The sequence below is a fragment of the Staurois parvus genome, unplaced genomic scaffold (genome assembly GCF_062004578.1).
Source record: "Staurois parvus isolate SC_StPar_1 unplaced genomic scaffold, SC_StPar_1.0 ptg000262l, whole genome shotgun sequence".
Taxonomy (NCBI): domain Eukaryota; kingdom Metazoa; phylum Chordata; class Amphibia; order Anura; family Ranidae; genus Staurois; species Staurois parvus.
This window is the reverse complement of record NW_028318058.1, coordinates 7,900,976-7,925,314: the sequence shown is the minus strand read 5'-3', so window position 1 is coordinate 7,925,314 and position 24,339 is coordinate 7,900,976.

Sequence of the window (24,339 nt, the reverse complement as noted above, 5' to 3'; positions counted from 1 at the left end):
TAGTCCAATCATCCTGGGCTGGAATACCTGTTCACAGGTGCCAGAAGTTGGTTGACTCCATGCAACACAGATGTACAGCAGTTCTCAGAAACAGTGCTTATACAACTAAATATTAATTAAGTGATTCAAAGGAAAGCAAAATCTTCAAACATTTTTCAGTTCATATAGTGAATGTTTGAGTTTGTAAAGAAGAATACAAACACTGCTATTTTTTTGAACAGTCTAATATTCACTTTTCTTCAATTTTTTTAGAGGAACAACACAAATTTGATATATTTTTCTTCATGTTTTGATTTGGAATAGAATGTGTAGTGTTCCCAATGCATTTGTGTGTATGGAAATAAAAGCTATTAGAAGGATTATGAACTTTATTCACTTTTTTCAACACACTGCTATTATTATGAATACAACTGTATATATTTCCAGTTGTAGTCACAGTACACGTTCGAAGAGGAGGTTGTTCACCTGGGTGCACTGCAACATAAATACATGTTGACATTGAGTCACTCACAGGTCTTGCAGTAGGGAAATATAATTTTTTAAAAAGGCTTTTTTTGTATCCAAAATTTCAGTGGGTATCAGCCCATTTTTATTGAGGTCTTGTACAGAGGCCCATGTGCAGATAGCCCTTGGCTAATGTACCATGCTCATTTTTTGTTTTACAGGCAGAGCTGCTGAAAGAACCAATTGCAATCCTTTTGCAGTTGACTACATGGCTTTGATTTTCTTCAGTGTATCATGAACTGAATTGAAATGCATCTATGTTTCTTCAGGCATCCAATCCTGTAGATGAATCACATTATTTCAGATTCTTTTCACATTATTGAATGTTTACCGTCAATGCAATTCACATCAAATCTGCCCTCATGGGCCTTACAGTAGGCCTTTACTTAATTTTGCATTTTTAAAGCAGAACCACATAATGCAGAATTCTATATTTCTATACTTCACTGTCTATAGTTGCCCAAGGCTACTGTAATGTGACTATGATGCCACTTTGCATATTCTCTGGGGCCAAATCGCACCAAAGTAGTGCAGAAACCTTTACCAATATTACACAGTTCTGAGTTGCATTGATTAGAACAGGCACCATTGGATATAATGTGATTTCCCTTGTCATGCAATTCTGTGTGACTCAAGCCACATCAGAAGTCACATTTATGTGAACCAGCACTAAATGTGAACAAAAGAATACAGTAACTAGTTGCTGTGTCCTGCATGTGTTAGGAGTTCAGATCAAACTGCACAGCATAAGGCACTAGTCTAAACCAGCATTTCTCAACCGGGGTGCCATGGCATCCTCGGGTGCCAAAGAGAGTCCTCAGGGGTGCCGCAGCAGAGTATAAATAATTGCCCCAACTAAGGCTGGAAGTTACAGTTTAACCCCTTGGCGCCGGAGCCTCCTGGCCCTTTAAGGGTTTCAGAAGCCTGGAGGCAGGGTGGAGTTTTAGGGTCAGCGTGATTCGCTGTCATGGTGGTCACATGATCGGGAAAGGTCCCGTTTGATCGGGACTAGAGATGAGCGAAGTATTCAAAAATTCGATTCGACTGATTCGACGAATTCGTGGAAAAATTTCGATTCGAGTCGAATATATTCGCTGTGAATTTAACTTAAAAAAGTATGTTTCTAGGCTTCAGAGAGACTTAATATTAGTGCTGAACACTGTACCTTTAATTTAAATGCCCTTGGAGTCTGCTGGGGAAGAGAAATAATACTGTCAGGCAGTATGACATGCAGATGAGTGCCGTCGATCTTAGAATCACTGCACACTTCACTCATTTGGCCAGTCACGGGGCCAAAACCAGAGTGTGGAGCCACAGTGTGGCGGTGGAGGCAGCAGCAATGGGAGGCCATACAGCACCCTATGACAAAAATGGAAACCACCAGCAGTGTGAGGAGACCTGAAAGTGGCACATGGCAGAGTGTGGCGATAGAGACAGCAGCAATGGGAGGCCGTACAGGGACCCATGACACACTCTGGACCTGGCAGCAGCATGAGGAGGCGGTACAGGGGCCCATGGCAGATTACGGGCCTGGCAGCAGCATGAGGAGTCGGTACGGGGGCCCATGGCAGATTACAGGCCTGGCAGCAGCAATGGGAGGCCGTACAGGGACCCATGACACACTCTGGACCTGGCAGCAGCATGAGGAGGCGGTACAGGGGCCCATGACAGATTACGGGCCTGGCAGCAGCATGAGGAGTCGGTACGGGGGCCCATGGCAGATTAGGGGCCTGGCAGCAGCTATGGGAGGCCCGTAATCTGCCAGCACCCTATGACAAAAAATGGAACCCACCAGCAGTGTGAGGAGACCTGAAAGTGGCACATGGCAGAGTGTGGCGATGGAGACAGCAGCAATGGGAGGCCGTACAGGGACCCATGACACACTCTGGACCTGGCAGCAGCATGAGGAGGCGGTATAGGGGCCCATGGCAGATTAGGGGCCTGGCAGCAGCTATGGGAGGCCCGTAATCTGCCAGCACCCTATGACAAAAAATGGAATACACCAGCAGTGTGAGGAGACCTGAAAGTGGCACATGGCAGAGTGTGGCGATGGAGACAGCAGCAATGGGAGGCCGTACAGGGACCCATGAGAGACTCTGGACTTGGCAGCAGCATGAGGAGGCGGTATAGGGGCCCATGGCAGATTAGGGGCCTGGCAGCAGCTATGGGAGGCCCGTAATCTGCCAGCACCCTATGACAAAAAATGGAACACACCAGCAGTGTGAGGAGACCTGAAAGTGGCACATGTTTGGGGCATGATTCATGGCGGATTTAGTCAGTTGTGTCAGGAACTGGTGGTTTGAAATCCAGACTAATCCACGCCTGATTCATTTTCACAAACGTCAGTCTCTCCACACTTTGGGTGGACAGTCGTGTCCTCCGCGGAGTTTCAATACCTCCTGCCGCACTAAACACGCGCTCCGATGCCACGCTACTGGCCGGGCATGACAGCCTTTCAAGGGCAAATTCAGCTAGTTGGGGCCAAAGGTCAAGTTTCGTTGCCCAGTAGTCAAGGGGATTGTCTACCTCGGTTGGCAGGGTGCTGTCCAAGTAGGCCTAAGCCTGTTGTTTGAGGTCCTGCTCCAGGTCCACCTGATGCTGCTGCTGCTGCTGCGGCTGGTTAGTAGTTTCCTCACTGCGCTGGTGAAGAAAGCTACTCATCATCGACTGCAGACTGAGGCAGCCGCTGCTGGTGGAGCTGCCACTGCTCCTACCACCCCACCCCTCCCCTGCTGCCATGGCAGCGGAACGCGAGCGCACAGGGCCCACAGTGTCTGAGGATGGACGTTGGCGCAGACAGGCAGAGACCAGCTGACTACATAGGTGGTTTTTATAGTACGTTATTTTGGCCTCCCTCTCAGCAGGTGTGAAAAAGGCCACCATTTTTGAACGGTAGCGAGGGTCCAACAAGGTGGACAGCCAAAAGTCATCCCTCTGTCTGATGGTTATTATTCGGCTGTCGCTACGCAAGCAACCGAGCATGCTATGGGCCATTTGTGCCAAGGAATGCGAGGGACTCCCTGCCTCCATCTCCACAGCATACTGCCACGGTGCGTCTGGGTCCTCTGTCTCCTCCTCCTCCTCCTCTACCAGATGCTCCTGCTCCTCCACTCCTGTCCGCTGAGTGGAAAAACCACCCATTTCACTCAATAATTCCTGAGCACCAATGTCCTCCTCTACCTCCTCCTCTTCTTCCTGTCCTGCCCCCACAGGGGTCATGTGGCGTTGAGATCTGTGCGCCACGTCTACCGCACCCTGACCAGCCATTGTTAACAGCATTTGTTCCAGGACGTGCAACAGAGGAATGACGTCGTTCATCCCATAGTCCTGCCGACTCACGAATAGCGTGGCCTCCTCAAAGGGCCTGAGCAAGCGCAGGTGTCACGCATGAGCTGCCAATGGCTGACATCTAAGTTACACAGGGAGTACCTTTATCCGCTTTTAACATCAGGAAATCGGTGATGGCCTTTCGCTGTTCGTAAAGGCGGTCTAACATATGTAGGGTTGAATTCCACCTTGTTGCAACGTCACAGCATGAGGAGTCGGTACGGGGGCCCATGGCAGATTACGTGCCTGGCAGCAGCAATGGGAGGCCCGTAATCTGCCAGCACCCTATGTCAAAAAATTCAACACACCAGCAGTGTGAGGAGACCTGAAAGTGGCACATGGCAGAGTGTGGCTATGGAGACAGCAGCAATGGGAGGCCGTACAGGGACCCATGACACACTCTGGACTTGGCAGCAGCATGAGGAGGCGGTATAGGGGCCCATGGCAGATTAGGGGCCTGGCAGCAGCAATGGGAGGCCCGTAATCTGCCAGCACCCTATGTCAAAAAATTCTACACACCAGCAGTGTGAGGAGACCTGAAAGTGGCATATGGCAGAGTGTGGCGATGGAGACAGCAGCAATGGGAGGCCGTACAGGGACCCATGAGAGACTCTGGACCTGGCAGCAGCATGAGGAGGCGGTATATAGGGGCCTATGGCAGATTAGGGGCCTGGCAGCAGCTATAGGAGGCCCGTAATCTGCCAGCACCCTATGTCAAAAAATTCTACACACCAGCAGTGTGAGGAGACCTGAAAGTGGCACATGGCAGAGTGTGGCGATGGAGACAGCAGCAATGGGAGGCCGTACAGGGACCCATGAGAGACTCTGGACCTGGCAGCAGCATGAGGAGGCGGTATATAGGGGCCTATGGCAGATTAGGGGCCTGGCAGCAGCTATAGGAGGCCCATAATCTGCCAGCACCCTATGTCAAAAAATTCTACACACCAGCAGTGTGAGGAGACCTGAAAGTGGCACATGGCATGAGACACTGTGGACCTGGCAGCAGCATGAGGAGGCGGTATATAGGGGCCCATGGCAGATTAGGGGCCTGGCAGCAGCTATGGGAGGCCCGTAATCTGCCAGCACCCTATGTCAAAAAATTCAACACACCAGCAGTGTGTGAGGAGACCTGAAAGTGGCACATGGCAGAGTGTGGCGATGGAGACAGCAGCAATGGGAGGCCGTACAGGGACCCATGAGAGACTCTGGACCTGGCAGCAGCATGAGGAGGCGGTATATAGGGGCCTATGGCAGATTAGGGGCCTGGCAGCAGCTATGGGAGGCCCGTAATCTGCCAGCACCCTATGTCAAAAAATTCTACACACCAGCAGTGTGTGAGGAGACCTGAAAGTGGCACATGGCAGAGTGTGGCGATGGAGACAGCAGCAATGGGAGGCCGTACAGGGAACCATGAGAGACTCTGGACCTGGCAGCAGCATGAGGAGGCGGTATATAGGGGCCTATGGCAGATTAGGGGCCTGGCAGCAGCTATAGGAGGCCCATAATCTGCCAGCACCCTATGTCAAAAAATTCAACACACCAGCAGTGTGAGGAGACCTGAAAGTGGCACATGGCATGAGACACTGTGGACCTGGCAGCAGCATGAGGAGGCGGTATATAGGGGCCTATGGCAGATTAGGGGCCTGGCAGCAGCTATAGGAGGCCCGTAATCTGCCAGCACCCTATGTCAAAAAATTCTACACACCAGCAGTGTGTGAGGAGACCTGAAAGTGGCACATGGCAGAGTGTGGCGATGGAGACAGCAGCAATGGGAGGCCGTACAGGGACCCATGAGAGACTCTGGACCTGGCAGCAGCATGAGGAGGCGGTATATAGGGGCCTATGGCAGATTAGGGGCCTGGCAGCAGCTATGGGAGGCCCGTAATCTGCCAGCACCCTATGTCAAAAAATTCTACACACCAGCAGTGTGAGGAGACCTGAAAGTGGCACATGGCAGAGTGTGGCGATGGAGACAGCAGCAATGGGAGGCCGTACAGGGACCCATGAGAGACTCTGGACCTGGCAGCAGCATGAGGAGGCGGTATATAGGGGCCTATGGCAGATTAGGGGCCTGGCAGCAGCTATGGGAGGCCCATAATCTGCCAGCACCCTATGTCAAAAAATTCAACACACCAGCAGTGTGAGGAGACCTGAAAGTGGCACATGGCATGAGACACTGTGGACCTGGCAGCAGCATGAGGAGGCGGTATATAGGGGCCCATGGCAGATTAGGGGCCTGGCAGCAGCTATGGGAGGCCCGTAATCTGCCAGCACCCTATGTCAAAAAATTCAACACACCAGCAGTGTGTGAGGAGACCTGAAAGTGGCACATGGCAGAGTGTGGCGATGGAGACAGCAGCAATGGGAGGCCGTACAGGGACCCATGAGAGACTCTGGACCTGGCAGCAGCATGAGGAGGCGGTATATAGGGGCCTATGGCAGATTAGGGGCCTGGCAGCAGCTATAGGAGGCCCATAATCTGCCAGCACCCTATGTCAAAAAATTCTACACACCAGCAGTGTGTGAGGAGACCTGAAAGTGGCACATGGCAGAGTGTGGCGATGGAGACAGCAGCAATGGGAGGCCGTACAGGGAACCATGAGAGACTCTGGACCTGGCAGCAGCATGAGGAGGCGGTATATAGGGGCCTATGGCAGATTAGGGGCCTGGCAGCAGCTATAGGAGGCCCATAATCTGCCAGCACCCTATGTCAAAAAATTCAACACACCAGCAGTGTGAGGAGACCTGAAAGTGGCACATGGCATGAGACACTGTGGACCTGGCAGCAGCATGAGGAGGCGGTATATAGGGGCCTATGGCAGATTAGGGGCCTGGCAGCAGCTATGGGAGGCCCGTAATCTGCCAGCACCCTATGTCAAAAAATTCTACACACCAGCAGTGTGAGGAGACCTGAAAGTGGCACATGGCAGAGTGTGGCGATGGAGACAGCAGCAATGGGAGGCCGTACAGGGACCCATGAGAGACTCTGGACCTGGCAGCAGCATGAGGAGGCGGTATATAGGGGCCTATGGCAGATTAGGGGCCTGGCAGCAGCTATGGGAGGCCCGTAATCTGCCAGCACCCTATGTCAAAAAATTCTACACACCAGCAGTGTGTGAGGAGACCTGAAAGTGGCACATGGCAGAGTGTGGCTATGGAGACAGCAGCAATGGGAGGCCGTACAGGGACCCATGACACACTCTGGACTTGGCAGCAGCATGAGGAGGCAGTATATAGGGGCCTATGGCAGATTAGGGGCCTGGCAGCAGCTATGGGAGGCCCGTAATCTGCCAGCACCCTATGTCAAAAAATTCTACACACCAGCAGTGTGAGGAGACCTGAAAGTGGCACATGGCAGAGTGTGGCGATGGAGACAGCAGCAATGGGAGGCCGTACAGGGACCCATGAGAGACTCTGGACCTGGCAGCAGCATGAGGAGGCGGTATATAGGGGCCTATGGCAGATTAGGGGCCTGGCAGCAGCTATGGGAGGCCCGTAATCTGCCAGCACCCTATGTCAAAAAATTCTACACACCAGCAGTGTGAGGAGACCTGAAAGTGGCACATGGCAGAGTGTGGCGATGGAGACAGCAGCAATGGGAGGCCGTACAGGGACCCATGAGAGACTCTGGACCTGGCAGCAGCATGAGGAGGCGGTATATAGGGGCCTATGGCAGATTAGGGGCCTGGCAGCAGCTATAGGAGGCCCATAATCTGCCAGCACCCTATGTCAAAAAATTCAACACACCAGCAGTGTGTGAGGAGACCTGAAAGTGGCACATGGCAGAGTGTGGCGATGGAGACAGCAGCAATGGGAGGTCTCCCATTGTCCCAACATGGCCCAAATAGTCCCAACATGGGCCCCCTGGCCACGCTTGACTTTCTGGCCACATAGTCGACATACGGCTACGTTTACTTCCTCGGGCGGCTTGACGAAAAATTGCCACACCGCCGAGTAGGAAACTTTGCCCCCGATACTCCTCACTGGCTGACTGCTGCTTCCTCCGTGCACACCGGCACCACTACTGGCCGTGGTGGTAGGCTGCAGTGGAGCTGGTGCTCTACTCCGTGGCCGTTTGGCTCCACTGACACTGCTTCCACTGACACTGCTGCGACCCTGCTGCTGTCTCCTGGGCAACCCACCGACTGTTTCGCTCACTGCCAAGCTGCCACCCTCTTCTCCTGATGATGCGGAAGAAATTGCCTGATGACGACGAGGCTGCCAAGTGCGATCAACCTCCTCATCATCAAGTAGGGTCTCCGCCTCACTACTAGCCCCCTCGGCTGCGTCTGGGTCAGGAGACAGACCTGTCTCTAGACCGGCTACCGGGCCACTCTCCTCGCCACTACTTCTTCGCCTAGCTGCTGAAAAGGCGGATGTCTCCCCCCGTTCCTGACCGCCCTCTGTTAGCTCTTCCTCACTGTACAGTGGGGCTGAGCCCACAGCATGCGATACTTCGCTTGGTGAGGGAACACCAAAGGACAGGGGCAGGTAGAGGACACGTGATTTCAGTGGGCTTGGTCCCGGGCCATGCCAACTAACGGTTGTGTCTGACGTACCCACCGACCGTTGGCTGTAGGTGTCAGAGGTGACCTGGGAAGAGGAAGACGACCGAGCCAACCAATCGATGACGGCAGGGTTGTCGGTGGAGACACGACCGCTGGATGACACCGGGAGCACTGGCCTCTGGCTGTGAATAGTGCTGCCTCGACCCCTTCCTCTGCTGCCACGTCTGCTCGCTCCTAAAACATTGCCTCCTCTGCATGTTGTCTGACATACTCTTTAATTAAACGATTATGTGTCCCTGAGTAACAATTCTGTGTCCCTGAGTAACAATTCTGTGTCTGTGCGAGTAACAATTCTGTGGCCCTAAGTAACAGTTCTGTGGCCGTCAGTAACAATTCTGTGTCCCTGATTAACGTTTCTGTGGCCCCAAGTAACAGTTCTGTGGCCCTCAGTAACAATTCTGTGTCTGTGCGAGTAACAATTCTGTGTCTGTGCGAGAAACAATTCTGTGGCCCTAAGTAACAGTTCTGTGGCCCTCAGTAACAGTTCTGTTTCCCTGAGTAACAATTCTGTGTCTGTGCGAGTAAGAATTCTGTGTCTGTGCGAGTAACAATTCTGTGGCCCTAAGTAACAGTTCTGTGGCCCTCAGTAACAGTTCTGTGTCCCTGAGTAACAATTCTGTGTCTGTGCGAGTAACAATTCTGTGTCTGTGCGAGTAACAATTCTGTCTGTGCGAGTAACAATTCTGTGGCCCTAAGTAACGGTTCTGTGGCCCTCAGTAACAGTTCTGTGTCCCTGTGTAACAATTCTGTGTCTGTGCGAGTAACAATTCTGTGGCCCTAAGTAACAGTTCTGTGGCCCTCAGTAACAATTCTGTGTCCCTGATTAACGTTTCTGTGGCCCCAAGTAACAGTTCTGTGGCCCTCAGTAACAATTCTGTGTCTGTGCGAGTAACAATTCTGTGTCTGTGCGAGTAACAATTCTGTGTCTGTGCGAGTAACAATTCTGTGGCCCTAAGTAACGGTTCTGTGGCCCTCAGTAACAGTTCTGTGTCCCTGTGTAACAATTCTGTGTCTGTGCGAGTAACAACTCTGTGGCCCTAAGTAACAGTTCTGTGGTCCTCAGTAACAATTCTGTGTCTGTGCGAGTAACAATTCTGTGGCCCTAAGTAACAGTTCTGTGGCCCTCAGTAACAATTCTGTGTCTGTCCCTGAGTAACAATTCTGTGGCCCTAACTAAAGTTTCTGTGGCCCTAAGTAACAATTCTCTGGCACTCAGTAACAATTCTGTCTGTCCCTGAGTAAAAATTCTGTGGCCCTAAGTAAAGTTTCTGTGGCCCTAAGTAACAATTCTCTGGCACTCCGTAACAATTCTGTCTGTCCCTGAGTAACAATTCTCTGGCACTCAGTAACAATTCTGTCTGTCCCTGAGTAAAAATTCTGTGGCCCTAATTAAAGTTTCTGTGGCCCTAAGTAACAATTCTCTGGCACTCAGTAACAATTCTGTCTGTCCCTGAGTAACAATTCTCTGGCACTCCGTAACAATTCTGTCTGTCCCTGAGTAACAATTCTCTGGCACTCAGTAACAATTCTGTCTGTCCCTGAGTATGAATTCTGTGGCCCTAACTAGCGTTTCTTTGTCCCTAAGTAACAGTTCTGTGGCCCTGAGTAACAATTCTGTGTCTGTGCGAGTAACAATTCTGTGGCCCTAAGTAACAGTTCTGTGGCCCTCAGTAACAGTTCTGTGTCTGTGCGAGTAACAATTCTGTGTCTGTTCGAGTAACAATTCTGTGGCCCTAAGTAACAGTTCTGTGGCCTTCAGTAACAATTCTGTGTCTGTGCGAGTAACAATTCTGTGTCTGTGCGAGTAACAATTCTGTGGCCCTAAGTAAAGTTTCTGTGGCCCTAAGTAACAATTCTCTGGCACTCAGTAACAATTCTGTCTGTCCCTGAGTAACAATTCTCTGGCACTCAGTAACAATTCTGTCTGTCCCTGAGTAAAAATTCTGTGGCCCTAAGTAAAGTTTCTGGGGCCCTGAGTAACAATTATCTGGCACTCAGTAACAATTCTGTCTGTCCCTGAGTAACAATTCTCTGGCACTCAGTAACAATTCTGTCTGTCCCTGAGTAACAATTCTCTGGCACTTAGTAACAATTCTGTCTGTCCCTGAGTAAAAATTCTGTGGCCCTAAGTAAAGTTTCTGTGGCCCTGAGTAACAATTCTCTGGCACTCCGTAACAATTCTGTCTGTCCCTGAGTATGAATTCTGTGGCCCTAACTAGCGTTTCTTTGTCCCTAAGTAACAGTTCTGTGGCCCTGAGTAACAATTCTGTGTCTGTGCGAGTAACAATTCTGTGGCCCTAAGTAACAGTTCTGTGGCCCTCAGTAACAGTTCTGTGTCTGTGCGAGTAACAATTCTGTGTCTGTGCGAGTAACAATTCTGTGGCCCTAAGTAAAGTTTCTGTGGCCCTAAGTAACAATTCTCTGGCACTCAGTAACAATTCTGTCTGTCCCTGAGTAACAATTCTCTGGCACTCAGTAACAATTCTGTCTGTCCCTGAGTAAAAATTCTGTGGCCCTAAGTAAAGTTTCTGTGGCCCTAAGTAACAATTCTCTGGCACTCAGTAACAATTCTGTCTGTCCCTGAGTAACAATTCTCTGGCACTCAGTAACAATTCTGTCTGTCCCTGAGTAAAAATTCTGTGGCCCTAATTAAAGTTTCTGTGGCCCTAAGTAACAATTCTCTGGCACTCAGTAACAATTCTGTCTGTCCCTGAGTAACAATTCTCTGGCACTCAGTAACAATTCTGTCTGTCCCTGAGTAAAAATTCTGTGGCCCTAATAACGTTTCTGTGGCCCTAAGTAACAATTCTCTGGCACTGAGTAACAATTCTGTCTGTCCCTGATTATGAATTCTGTGGCCCTAACTAGCGTTTCTTTGTCCCTAAATAACGATTCTGTGGCCCTCATTAACAAGTCTGTGTCCCTGAGTAATGGTTCTCTGTCCCTAAGTAACTTTTCTCTGTCCCCAATTATCGTTTCTGTGGCCCTAACTCTGTCCCTGTCCCTAGTACAGAGCGGTCTGCCTCTGTTCAATAACTGCAGGCAAATGAAGAATTCCAAAATGGCCGCTATTTATAGCTCGACCATTACACAGTGCTGGCTGGCTGGCTGCTGATTGGCTGATGCGATCACATGTAGTTGAGGAATGCATTATGGGTCAGCGCGCCTTGTCTGCGCGCCTTCCCAGACATCCCCGCTCCGTCGCCGCACATGTCAGCCGCCATTTTCTGAAAAATTTCGATTCGCGCGTCCGAATTAGGCTATTTTTCGGATTCGGCACGAATCGAAATTTTTACGATATTCGACTCGAATTCCACTTCGGATACTTCGATTCGCTCATCTCTAATCGGGACCTTTCCATGAGTACCAGACATGTGTGCTGGGAGCGCACAGGGCGCGTGCTCTCAGCACATATGTTTTTCTTAATTGCACGCAAATGTGCGGCCACTCGGCGTCAAGGCCCAGACGCTGGGAGGCTGTACATTTGCGTGTGGCCGGCGTGAAAAGGTTAAACAGTCTCCCCTGATGCTACAGTCTCAGCGCTACTGGTCTGTTGCTTTTTAAACTGACAGTAAAGCTGCAGCAGTGCTGAGTGCTGTGTGGGCTGCCCACCCATGTCCTGCAATCGGATGATGACTTCAGTTGCTAAGGGTGTGTCAGGCTGCCATGCAGTTTACTGGGACCATTGTGCACAAATGGTTTGTGGGAACTCAGGGTTCTGCATTTCTTCCTGGCTGTGTAAACTGTGTCTGTGTAAGCAAGACACACACTGTGACAGAAGGAAGGCTGGTCAGAGGGCTGCATATGAGCTCCTCTAAGCTCTTTGGAGGTACAAGGAGGGCATGGGTATTAGAGCACAATTGCTTTTCATCTGGTACAGTTTTTTTACTTCTGTCAGGGCTCCGGGGTGTGACCAGAGGTATGTGACTGACGCAGGGAAACGCAGGCTTCAGATAAGTTTTATAAACAATATAATTTATTAAAGACTAACAATACAAACATAAACGCAGTGCAATACTAAAACATAACACAGTGCAAACAAACCAAACCACCCACAGATAATACATACAATGCAAGCGTCGTCAGGCAGGCCGGGTCAATAACAATCGGGCAGGTAGGTACAGGGGGAGCAAGCGGAGAATGGTCGGGGTCACAAGCCAGGTTCAGCAGGTAGCGGGCAGCGTGGTACAGAGGGTCAGGCAGATGGATGGTCAGGAACGAGCCGGGGTCAGAGCAGGAGAGGGTCAGCGTAACCAGAACAGGCAGAGTTTGGCAACAAGGAAACGTACTAGCAGGAACACAGGAACAGGAACAAGAATGCAGGATTACAGGGCCCAGGAAAAACACACACACCAAGGCAAAGACTGCAGGTCTGGCCATCACTTAAATACACCTGCCTAAGCAGTTTCAGGTGTTTGGCTGGTTGCAGGGTTGAGTCTCTGATTGCTGGGAGCACCCGCTGGCCAGCCCTGGTACTGCAGCCCACCAGGCAGGTGAGTCCCACCATTACTGGCAAGTCCATTCCTAACAGTACCCCCCCCTCAAGGAGCGGCCTCAGGACGCTCCAAACAGTCCTAGCTGGGCAAAATGTTCCACCGCCCAGGTCTGGTAACTGGCGGGATATCAAAGACTGGCACATCGGACAGGACTCCGGGCAGCGGCACACCGGGCTGGACTCCGGGCAGCGGCACACCGGGCTGGACTCCGGGCAGTGGCACACCGGGCAGGACTCCGGGCAGCGGCACACCGGGCAGAGGCACATCGAGCAGGACTCCGGGCAGCGGCACATCGGGCAGGACTCCGGGCAGCGGCACATCGGGCAGGACTCCGGGCAGCGGCACATCGGGCAGGACTCCGGGCAGCGGCACATCGGGCAGGACTCCGGGCAGCGGCACATCGGGCAGGACTCCGGGCAGCGGCACATCGGGCAGGACTCCGGGCAGCGGCACATCGGGCAGGACTCCGGGCAGCGGCACATCGGGCAGGACTCCGGGCAGCGGCACATCGGGCAGGACTCCGGGCAGCGGCACATCGGGCAGGACTCCGGGCAGCGGCACATCGGGCAGGACTCCGGGCAGCGGCACATCGGGCAGGACTCCGGGCAGCGGCACATCGGGCAGCGGCACATCGGGCAGGACTCTGGGCAGCGGCACATCGGGCAGGACTCCGGGCAGCGGCACATCGGGCAGGACTCCGGGCAGCGGCACATCGGGCAGGACTCCGGGCAGCGGCACATCGGGCAGGACTCCGGGCAGCGGCACATCGGGCAGGACTCCGGGCAGCGGCACATCGGGCAGGACTCCGGGCAGCGGCACATCGGGCAGGACTCCGGGCAGCGGCACATCGGGCAGGACTCCGGGCAGCGGCACATCGGGCAGGACTCCGGGCAGCGGCACATCGGGCAGGACTCCGGGCAGCGGCACATCGGGCAGGACTCCGGGCAGCGGCACATCGGGCAGCGGCACATCGGGCAGGACTCCGGGCAGCGGCACATCGGGCAGGACTCCGGGCAGCGGCACATCGGGCAGGACTCCGGGCAGCGGCACATCGGGCAGGACTCCGGGCAGCGGCACATCGGGCAGGACTCCGGGCAGCGGCACATCGGGCAGGACTCCGGGCAGCGGCACATCGGGCAGGACTCCGGGCAGCGGCACATCGGGCAGGACTCCGGGCAGCGGCACATCGGGCAGCGGCACATCGGGCAGGACTCTGGGCAGCGGCACATCGGGCAGGACTCTGGGCAGCGGCACATCGGGCAGGACTCTGGGCAGCGGCACATCGGGCAGGACTCTGGGCAGCGGCACATCAGGCAGGACTCCGGGCAGCGGCACATCGGGCAGGACTCCGGGCAGCGGCACATCAGGCAGCGGCACATCGGGCAGCGGCACATCGGGCAGGACTCCGGGCAGAGGCACATCGGGCTGGACTCCGGGCAGAGGCACATCGGGCTGGACTCCGGGCAGAGGCACATCGGGCTGGACTCCGGGCAGAGGCACATCGGGCTGGACTCCGGGCAGAGGCACATCGGGCTGGACTCCGGGCAGAGGCACATCGGATCACCAGGCGGAGCGGCAGGCACCGGGCCACCAGGCGGGGCGACAGGCACCGGGCCACCAGGCGGGGCGACAGGAACCGGGCCACTAGGTGGAGCAGCAGGCACAGGGCTCCCAGGCGGGGCGACAGGCACCGGGCCCCCAGGCGGGGCGACAGGCACCGGGTCCCCAGGCGGGGCGACAGGGGTTGGGCCCCCAAGCGGGGCAACAGGCCTCGGGCCCCCAGGCGGAGCGGCGGGTGCCGGACCCCCAGGCGGAGCGACAGGTCTCGGGCTCCCAGGCGGAGCGGCGGGCGCCGGACCCCCAGGCGGAGCGACAGGTCTCGGGCCCCCAGGCGGAGCGGTGGCCGCCGGACCCCCAGGCGGAGCGACAGGTCTCGGGCCCCCAGGCGGAGCGGCGGGCGCCGGACCCCCAGGCGGAGCGACAGGTCTCGGGCCCCCAGGCGGAGCGGCGGGCGCCGGACCCGCAGGCGGAGCGACAGGTCTCGGGCCCCCAGGCGGAGCGGCTGGCGCTGGACCTCCAGGCGGAGCGACAGGCACCGGGCCACCAGGCGGGGCGACAGGCACCGGGCCACCAGGCGGGGCGACAGGCACCGGGCCCCCAGGCTGGGCGACAGACATCGGGCTCCCAGGCGGGGCGACAGGAACCGGGCCACCAGGTGGAGCAGCAGGCACAGGGCCCCCAGGCGGGGCGACAGGCACCGGGCCCCCAGGCGGAGCGGCGGGCGCCGGACCCCCAGGCGGAGCGACAGGTCTCGGGCCCCCAGGCGGAGCGGTGGGCGCCGGACCCCCAGGCGGAGCGACAGGTCTCGGGCCCCCAGGCGGAGCGGCGGGCGCCGGACCCCCAGGCGGAGCGACAGGTCTCGGGCCCCCAGGCGGAGCGGCGGGCGCCGGACCCCCAGGCGGAGCGACAGGTCTCGGGCCCCCAGGCGGAGCGACAGGTCTCGGGCCCCCAGGCGGAGTGGCTGGCGCTGGACCTCCAGGCGGAGCGACAGGTCTTGGGCCCCCAGGCGGAGCGACAGGCTCCGAGTCAACTGGCATGACTGCGAGCACTGGGTCAGACATTGGATCGTCTGGCTGGACAGCGGGCATCGGGTCACCAGGCATCAGGTCATTTGGCTCGACAGCGGGCATCGCGTCATCTGGCAAGGCAGTGGGCACCAAGTCACCAGGCACGACAGTGGGCTCTGAGTCAATTGGCACGACAGAGGGCACCGGGTCATCAGGTACCGGATCGTCTGGCTCGACAGCAGGCACCGGGTCATCTGGCGCTGGATCGTCTGGCTCGACAGCGGGCATCGGATCACCAGGCATGACCACGGGCACTGGGTCATCAGGCATTGGATTGTCTGGCTCGACAGCGGGCATCGGGTCACCAGGTATGACAGCGGGCACTGGGTCACCAGGCATCAGGTCATTTGGCTCGCCAGCGGGCACCGCGTCATCTGGCCAGGCAGTGGGCACCGAGTCACCAGGCACGACAGCGGGCTCTGAGTCAATTGGCATGACAATGGGTACCGGGTCATCAGGTACCGGATCGTCTGGCTCGACAGCAGGCACCGGGTCATCTGGCGCTGGATCGTCTGGCTCAACAGCGGGCATCGGGTCACCAGGCATGACAGTGGGCACTGGGTCATCAGGCATTGGATCGTCTGGCTCGACAGCGGGCATCGGGTCACCAGGTATGACAGCGGGCACCGGGTCATCAGGTACCGGATCGTCTGGATCAACAGCGGGCATCGAGTCAACTGGCCTAATAGGATCATCAGGCTGGATCAGTTCATCAGGCTGGGTGGAAACATCATGCTGGGTAGAGGCATCAGGCCGAATAGAGGCATCAGGCCGAATAGAGGCATCAGGCCGAATAGAGGCATCAGGCCGGGTAGAGGCATCAGGCCGGGTAGAGGCATCAGGCCGGGTACAGACATCAGGCTGGGTACAGACATCAGGTTGAAGTGCGGGTGCCGAGGCACCAGGCTGAATTACGGAAGGCCGGTTCTCAGACGGCAGGCTGACCGGTTTGGATACTGGCAGGATGGTACTGGTTGGAAAGAATTTTCGCTTTTTTCTGGTTTTAACTACTGGGGCACTGCAAGTAAACGCAGGTCTGCAAACGAATGGAGCAGCTGAGGACAGAGAAGAGCTGGAGGATGGAACAGGGGAGGGAACAGTTGCTACAGAGGACTTCTTTGCAGGGTTAAAGGCAGGATAGGTGCAGCGAGTGGGAACAGGGTACTGACATGCGGTAGATAGCAGGGCAGGAGGAGCTGTTGGGAATGCAGGAATAGAGCTTTGAGGAAATAGATTAGAAGCAGGACTGGGTTTTTGTAAGCTGACTGAGGCTGGGTGCAACAAATTTGTCCATGTCTGCAGTATGGGTTGAACAAAGCTGAGCTTACACAAAGCCTATCTGGTCAAAGACTGCACTGCGTTTATACAATCTCTTAGTATCTGTGGTGAACATGCAGCATAGTGCTCCAAGAAGCAATCCACATCATCCTCTAATAACCATACCAGGGACTCTACCTGGTCGGCACTAAATGGCGGCAAAAATTCATCCCTGCATTCGGGGGTACCAGATGAAACCAACTCCGCACAAACCTGAATCAATGGCTGCACCTCAGAGAATTCTGTGCCCTGATCTACTAGAACATGAGCGAGCCGTATACATTCTAGCAGTTGATCCCGGGTATACTCCCTCAGAGTCTGATAAGCATATTCTCTGTCATCAAAAACCAGCAGATATAAATACACAACCTCATCAAGATCCATCCTTCCCAGCAACAAGCCAAGATGGCTTCCCTGTGCAGCCACTTCTGGTCAGGATTGGCCTTGGTGTAATGTCAGGGCTCCGGGGTGTGACCAGAGGTATGTGACTGACGCAGGGAAACGCAGGCTTCAGATAAGTTATAAACAATATAATTTATTAAAGACTAACAATACAAACATAAACGCAGTGCAATACTAAAACATAACACAGTGCAAACAAACCAAACCACCCACAGATAATACATACAATGCAAGCGTCGTCAGGCAGGCTGGGTCAATATCAATCGGGCAGGTAGGTACAGGGGGAGCAAGCGGAGAATGGTCGGGGCCACAAGCCAGGTTCAGCAGGTAGCGGGTAGCGTGGTACAGAGGGTCAGGCAGAGGGATGGTCAGGAACGAGCCGGGGTCAGAGCAGGAGAGGGTCAGCGTAATCAGAACAGGCAGAGTTTGGCAACAAGGAAACGTACTAGCAGGAACACAGGAACAGGAACAAGAATGCAGGATTACAAGATACAGGGCCCAGGAAAAACACACACACCAAGGCAAAGACTGCAGGTCTGGCCATCACTTAAATACACCTGCCTAAGCAGTTTCAGGTGTTTGGCTGGCTGCAGGGTTGAGTCTCTGATTGCTGGGAGCACCCGCTGGCCAGCCCTGGTACTGCAGCCCACCAGGCAGGTGAGTCCCACCATTACTGGCAAGTCCATTCCTAACAACTTCTTTTGTTTTTCTGTTACGTATTTTAAACACCTTTTTTTGGACTTTGAATTGAGTATTTTTTTCTTTAATAACTGTATGTGTGTAGTGGTTTCTACCGATCTGTGAACTCTGTGTTTATAACTACTGAAGAATGTGCATGTGCTATAATGCCCCGTGGGCTGACAATTATATCCCTCCTCCCCAGTGACTAAATCCCAAATAAACCAATAAGTAAATACAAGCTGCTTAAATGACAATAGTGCCAAAATTTGCACATATCCAATGCCATAAACTGTGTATACAGTGAAATTGTATAAAACTATATATATATAGTTATATATATATATATATATATATATATAGTTATATATATATATATATATATATATATATATATATATATATATAGTTATATATATATATAATTAAATGCATGTTGTAATTAAGTAGTGGTCCATATTTAAAGTGTTACTAATCCCACAACAGTAAAAGTCTGTATATGCAGTAAAGCATGCTTGTTATACTCACTGTGAAACCTCGTGGGTTAATCCTCCACATTGTGTAAAAAAGCATGTTTGATCCTGTCTTCTCCGATGCTCCCCTTCTTCCAGTATCTCTTAAATATCTTCTAATAGAGCAGAGGTTTGGGGAGGCAAGCTGCACATGCTCAGTTTGGCGTGTACTGCTTGACTTTTTTTTTCTTGGAAGAGTGCATGTGATCAGCACAGGACCAATCAGCACTGTCCAGACAGAGGTCAGGGGTCCTGTATTCTCCTACAGGAGAAAGAAAACTCCTCCTACAAGCTGTAACCAGTGCTTTGCTGGACACTGATAGAAGTCCCAAGACAGCTATATATTGCTGATGAGAATAGGTACGTTGCAGTTTATAAATACAATGTGAATATGGTATCAAATCAAAAAACCCCTAAACCTACACTAATTTCAAATTGGAAAAAACTTTCAACCCCTGAAAGCTTAAAATCAAATAAATTAATCCAAAAGAAAATCTTCCCTCTTTTAACAAATAATCTACCTATATATACAACAGCAGAACTTTCCCCATATAATAATATACGTGAAATACCACAAAATCATAAAGTCCAGTGTCTCAGTGATCAAAACCAAATCATAAAAGTCCAGTGTCTCGATAATCAAAATGGTAGAACTCAAAAAGATGTGTTTCTTACAGCGTTGATTGTGTTCAATGATTTTTGTGAAAAACCTCAAAAATAAAGAAACTCACAATAGTGCATTACCATAACATAATTACAAAAAAAAAAAAAAAAAAAAAAATTATATATATATATATATATATATACACACCTATATATACGCATACATGCACACACAAATGTGTATCATAAGATTGTGCAACACTAAGTGATATAAAATAGTGAAACACTTGTGAAAAAACCTTCCAAAAAGGATAATAAAACACTCGTGCTCAAAAATTATGAAATCCTGAAGTGATTCCCTCAGTGAGACTCCTACCCACACGTGACACTTCTAGTGAGTAAGGCAAATATACCCTTACCAACAGTAGGAAAAACCCACGCCTTTATAGTATAATTTGTAGAGATCCTCCAAAGGAACTTTCTCCTCCTCTCCTCCTTCACTTATTGTTAGGGTAATGTTGTAATGCCATCCACATTCCTTTTTTTTGTTGTTTGTGATTATGTTATGGTAATGCACTATTGTGAGTTTCTTTATTTTTGAGGTTTTTCACAAAAATCATTGAACACAATCAACGCTGTAAGAAACACATCTTTTTGAGTTCTACCATTTTGATTATCGAGACACTGGACTTTTATGATTTGGTTTTGATCACTGAGACACTGGACTTAATGATTTTGTGGTATTTCACGTATATTATTATATGGGGAAAGTTCTGCTGTTGTATATATAGGTAGATTATTTGTTAAAAGAGGGAAGATTTTCTTTTGGATTAATTTATTTGACGTTGCAGTTTATATTTACTAAAATAATTGCATTTCCATGTTGTGTGTACTGTGGGAGACCAGATATAGTGAATGCAGAGTCCTGGGTTTACTAACACTTTAAGAAATGTAAACATATAATAGGCAACGTTGAGCAGTTTCTGCATTTTTAGATCAGTTCTCTCAACAGTAATGCATAGAAAGTTAAATATGGAAATAAGGAAATCATCAGGGTTGATTTACTTAAAGAATAACTAAAGAATTTTTTTTCCCTTTTGGATTGCATGGAGGCTAATTAGGACACCAGTCGGGTTTTTATTGCTGTCTGTGTCCCCCTTAGGGTGATTCACCATCTCTAGTTGTCCGGTTTACCGTTATCATTGAAAGTTAAAGTAAAGGAAAATTAAAAATTTGGGTTGTCCTCAGAAAAGTAATAGAGGGCAAATCTTACAAAGGGAACACAGATGGCAAAACAAAAAAAAAAACTGGCTGGGGCTATAATCTTCCCTTACTTTATCCAAAATAAAAAAAAAGTGTTGCCTATATTTCTACTTTAAGGCAAATAGACTGTGCAATTTGTAAATTGCTCCAGAGTTTAGTACACGAGGTAAAGCTTCAGTTTACAAAGAATAACCAAACACATGCAGGGAAAAAAAACTAGGTCAAAAACTCCAAAACTAAAAAAAAGTTTTTTCTTTAGTTATAAAAATATTCCTCAGCTTCAAATCACAATCAACATTCTCAATGTATAAACATTCTCAATTTATAACCAAAAATGACCTCTTAATTCTTCATAGCTCATTATGTTCTCAGTTTCCAAATATTCAAAGTGATGTCCTCCTCTTAATCTTTAACCCTCAAAAAAATATGTATAGACCACACATAGTGCATTACCTTTATCACTTGGTGATAACTAAACTAAATACACTCACAAAAATGTGCTCAAAACATGCCCAAAACTCCACCAAGTGTCATTCCACAAGTGATCTATGTAATTCCTATTCTTACCCTCTGGGTATGAATTGCTTGCTTAAATGAATTTTCAACCTGTGAATTCTTCCTCCAAAGATTCTTGCTCATGGATGATCATACCGTCCAAGAAATGTAAATTTCATATAGTTTAATATTAATAACAAATTACTTTCCAATCGTGCCAGCTCCCTTAATACCAAACCAGTGACCACCAATTGAGTGAACAGTAGGGTAATCCACCACCTCACAATCCATGCACCTGCAAAGGGAAAAAAGCCGAAAGCAGGTAGACTCCTCTCCAATCAATATCACTCTTGTCACTCTCATCACAATGGCAATATGTAATTTGAAACAGAATAGGCAATCATCGGGTAGCAACTCCAGACAATCAAATTTATTAAGTGAAAAAGCGCTTACACATATGAGATGTACATCAGCATTGGTTCCAATTTTTTTGGACCGGACCTCATCCAAAATAGCCGCCGCTCTACTTCCTGTTGGCGTCTGACGTCACCTCTGACACGTTTCGTCATTAAGACTTTGTCAAAGGATGCCTAAATTTTGGGTTGTCCCCAGAAAAGTAATAGAGGGCAAGTCGTACAAAGGGGACACAGATGTCAAAAAATAAAAAAAACTGGCAGGGGCTATAACACCCCCTTACTCTATCCAAAATGGGAAAAAAGTGTTGCCTATATTTCTACTTTAAGGCACATAGACTGTACAATTTGTAAATTGCTCCAGAGCTTATTACATGAGGTAAAGCTTCACTTTACAAAGAATACCCAATCACATGCAGGGAAAAAAACTAGGTCCTAAACTAAATAAAAACTTTTCCTTTAGTTATACTTTTGTATTAATACATATGCTGCTGGGACCGCACTGACTTAGTGAGTTGGCATAATTCTACAGTTTAACCTTTTCACTGCCAGGTCCATACGGTGTACAGACCTACAGCACTGCTTCCAGCTGGCCAGGTCCGTACATGGCATGTACCCGATTCCTCCTTCTGTTAGCAGAACTGTTCAGCAGACTCTGCTGAACAAAACAATAATTCTTCTCAGCAGATGACAGTTCGATGATCAGAGCTAAAATAAAAACAACCTGCGCCACAAGAACTATGTGAAAAATTTGAAAGTGAATGATGCTGTGCTTGATAAGAATCAAAAAGATTGATAAAAATCAAAAATCTGTGAAGCAATAAAACAGCGAAAAACATGAAATGAATCAAAAATAATTATACACAAATCATAATAAATTCTGTGATTATAAAATAAATGCCCTGGAGGAAGGGTGAAACACGTTAGAGTGATGTACTTTCGGTTTCCTATGTTGAGCATGCGACGTCATATCCGGTGTTGCCAGTTTGTTTACTTTCTGGAATCCGGTTTACACTAGGAAGTCTGTTTTGGAGGATTTTGTCAATTGGCCACTTATTTTAAGTGATAATGTGAGTAGATTGAGCACTATTTTATTCAATTAAAAGTCTTTGCAATATTGCACTCTTGGTTCTCCTTTGTCTTCCTATATAACACATCGTTATGAGGGAAATCCCTTTTGAAGTTGGATGTAAGGAAGCTCTTGTATATGGAGGAGGCTATAGAGAGGAAATTTTCCGTGGGAATTGGAGAATAATATTGTATCCATAAAGTGCAATTTATTCTTATCTCTGGTGAGTGCGGAATACATCAGTATTCACAGGAACGTGTGGATCCGTGGAGTCTTTTCTCACTTAAGGATAAGTATTACACCTATCCTAAAAAAATTTTGTAGCACTATTTGCATGTTTAAAGAGGACTTTGTTTTTGGTTTCATCACTTTTTGTATTTGGACACAAATTTTATATTTTTTTTTCATTTTGGTGGTTTTGTGCATTTATTTTATAACCACAGAATGTATTATGATGATCAGAGCTGTTCACCTAAATGTGACACCCCCCTCCACCGATACCGCCGCTTCCCTCGATTCCACCTCCAACCTCTCCACCTCCCACTGCCACTCTTCTTCTATTAAACATCCTCCCCACTCTACTTTCTGATTTCATTGCCCACAGCAGTAATCCCCTCTGCCCCACAATCCACACCTCCTCCCCTCCAAACCTGATCCCCTGCAGCTACCCTGCAGCCATTGTCTTCCCTCCTCTGCCTCTCCTGCTGGCTTGCTTCAGGTGCTGTAGGGGCTTTGAAGGCAGCAAGACATGCCCCCCTGCCACTCTGACTACCTGCCCCCGCAATGGCCCCCAACCCAACAATCCCCATGGTGGGCTGCCGTTCCTCTTCTCACTCCCACTGCCTGCAGCTGCTGCTCCGGCACTCGGGGATGCTGTCATCAGCATGGAGAGCTGGTGCAACATGTGTTTACCAGCCCCTTCCTTTACTTCAATGGATACAGGCAGTGGTCACTACTGATCGCTGCTGTATCCATTGATAACTGAGCATTGTAAACTATGTTATGAATGAAAAGGAGTCTCTATACAGACTCATCTTTCATTCATGTAATGTGCAGCTTAGGCTGCAGAGAAAGGGACTGTCTTCAGTCCCTTTCTCTGTCTCAAAAAAGAGATATCAGAGGTCTGTTTTTTACAAGGCTATGTTTACCCACACAGGAATGCACAGCTGTTCCCTGTAACCCCATGCAGGCACTCCCTTTGATGTAATTTGTTTGATGTAATTTGGGATGTATCAACTGAACGAACAAAGCCATTGCTTCCAATTTGACATCCATGTGGGTTTGGGTGCATGTCCCTGAGCTCACACTTTCTGCGTTTAGGGTTGTGCACCCACACTGATGTCATATTGGGAGCAACGGCTATGCCCATGCTGCCATTGCATCCCAATTGACATGAATAGGACTGCCTGCATGTGGATGCACAGAACACCTAGGCATCACAATGCTGGTAAACACGGCACTCCAAGGACATACACTTTAGTACGTCCCATGTGAACGAGGGCTTAATAGCAATTTAGCAGGGATTTTGTAAGTTATGCTGCATTTGTGTCCACTAACAATGATTTTAGTGTATTTTTAGTGAAAATAGCATTTAGATGAACATTTGCGCAACTACTGTGGGGTCTAAAAAATCAGTAGCATTTTTTTGTTATTCTACAGGTCATGTGCTTTCAGAAAATGTATGGTTTGGGGGGGTCTTTTCAAATTCAGAAAACTAAGTGAAAAATGGTAACCTCATATTTCTAGATTGTATTTATTTACAGTTTTGCGCACAATTCGTCTTCAAAAAGGCACAATTTAAAATGTACAAATATTTGTTATTTATTAACTCAATACAGTTTTAGGAATTTAGGAATTTACTAGGAATTTTGTACGTTTTACCATGTATGTATTCCGGGGCCTAAAAACATCAGTAGCACATTTTTTCATTCTATACCATAGGTCATGTGCTTGCAGAAAATATATGGTTTGGGAGGTCTTTTACAAATTCTGAATGTTTTTAGGGAAAAATTTAAAAAAAATAAAAAAAATTGCAAAAACGATCTGGTCACCTGAGTTTAGAAGT